This window comes from Lepidothrix coronata, unplaced genomic scaffold, assembly GCF_001604755.1.
Source record: "Lepidothrix coronata isolate B3197 unplaced genomic scaffold, Lepidothrix_coronata-1.0 Scaffold215, whole genome shotgun sequence".
NCBI classification, from domain to species: domain Eukaryota; kingdom Metazoa; phylum Chordata; class Aves; order Passeriformes; family Pipridae; genus Lepidothrix; species Lepidothrix coronata.
Window position 1 is genome coordinate 1,410,754 of NW_016690395.1, and position 1,882 is coordinate 1,412,635.

Genomic DNA, 1,882 nt, shown 5'->3' on the forward strand with positions numbered 1-1,882 from the left:
AGCCTGGTGCAGCGTCTGGGAGGGTATCTTAAGGGGAATGGAGCATGGCAAGGACATCCCTATGGTGCTCCAGGTGTGGCATCCAGGGGATTCTGGCAGGAGAAGGGGCACAGCCTTCAGGGAGACCAGCTTTTCCAAATGGTGGAAGTTTTGCGTAAAACACACAGCTTCCAGGTGTGTTACCTGCTGGTTTGGCATGGAAAAGCCATGTGTGAACGACTTGTAATTCAGAGCTTAGAACAGCACCCTGAGAAACGGCTTCTGGGCCCACAGCTACGTAACTACCATAACGAAGCACAAAACTGTTTTCGGTAAAACGCACAATAAATAAAACGGGGAGGGGAAGGGGGCGGTGGGAAACCCCCCCTGCAGAGAAACCCTGGGAAAAGTGGAGCGTCTGCAGCAGAAAGGATTCTTTCGTGCTTCACCGTGACCCCCATCATCCCCACCACTTCCAGCGCCGCCGCTCCCGCTGCTGCCGCTGAGCGGAGCCCCGGCCCACTTTATCCGCACAACACCCTTGCACCTCCTCTCCGTACAACATGGCGGCGCCCATACGCCAGCACGGCCGGGAGACGAATGGCGGTGGGTGTGTGCCGCTATTCCTTCCGGGTTCCAGCGCGCAGCTCTTTCAGTGTTGCCCCGCGCGTTTCCGCTTCCTCTTCCGGGTCCGGCGACTCCAGGTATGGCGGCGCGGGCCGGGGGCTGTGCGCGCCCATCCGCCCCCATCCGCGGCACGGGGGGTGGACAGGGCGACCAGAGGCCCCGGGGGGCTGTGCAGAGGGACCAACGGCGCCGCTGCCGCCCGCGCTTGGGCTGGCGGTGCGGCAAGAGCTGCCCGATGGAGAGGCCGGGCCTCCCGAGCAGGGCCCGCGTCTCCCGGGCCCCAGTGAGTGGCTGCGGTCTGTGCCTGGGCTGTTACTAACACAGCTTGCTCTCAGATGAGACAGGAAACCGCGCGGCTTGCTGCAACTCAATCTGCGGCCTTGCCAGTTGGTTATAAAATACGTAGTTTATTATAAAATTATCTGTGCGGTGTGAGTATGAGCCTGACTGGTGTAAGGGTTTTCATCTACAGCAGTGTTTTTTCAGCACACAGAGCCTTTTCAGGTAATATAATATGCCTTTTTATTGGCAAGTTCAGGTTTGAACAACAGGATTATAAAGTCCGAGGGTTATGTTGGTTATAAAATATGTAGCTGCTAAAGCTTTAAGCACTTTCTTTGGGAAGCGTGACATCACGTGGGCAAAACCAGGATATTGAGCAGTGTGCAAATTAGTTCAAATGGATCCTCATTGCAAACCATGCTGTACCTGCTGTCATTTGTTTTGTTTTTTTAGTTGTGTTGACTATCATTGATGAGGAGATGCTCGAATTTTATTAATGCAGAATGGGCAGATCCTAATTTACACCTGGAGCACAGGTGGTGCTGTGATACACGAACTTCTATGTGGATATCCAACCCTAAAACTAGTGCTGCTTTGGTTTTGGCTTCCTTAGGTGTAAAAAATGGTTCAGCGCCTGACCTACCGCCGTAGGTTGTCCTACAACACAGCTTCCAACAAGACCAGACTGTAAGTAAGACAGTTTCTAAGAAAACTGACGTTGTAAGAAGGTGATGGTTAAGTTTTGGTTGTTACATTAACTGAGTGTTTTTTCTGCTGTGCTCAGGTCCCGAACACCCGGGAACAGGATTGTTTACCTTTACACCAAGAAAGTGGGAAAGGCACCCAAGTCAGCATGTGGGATATGCCCAGGAAGGCTTCGTGGTGTAAGTATGAGCCTGGCTGGCGTAAGGGTGTTTCTCCATAGCAATGTTTTTTCAGTACAAAGAACCTTTTTAAGTAGTGTGATATGCCTGTTTATTGGTGAGTTCTTGTT

General features: G+C 52.4%; 1 long non-coding RNA gene across 1 annotated transcript; it reads left to right on the forward strand.

Moving 5' to 3' along the window:
- The first annotated feature begins 624 nt into the window (after window positions 1–624).
- Window positions 625–1,803, forward strand: LOC108506466. Its single transcript, XR_001877772.1, has 3 exons — window positions 625–683; window positions 1,502–1,575; window positions 1,673–1,803. It is a non-coding gene; the product is annotated as an uncharacterized LOC108506466 (long non-coding RNA).
- Window positions 1,804–1,882: the final 79 nt, after the last annotated feature.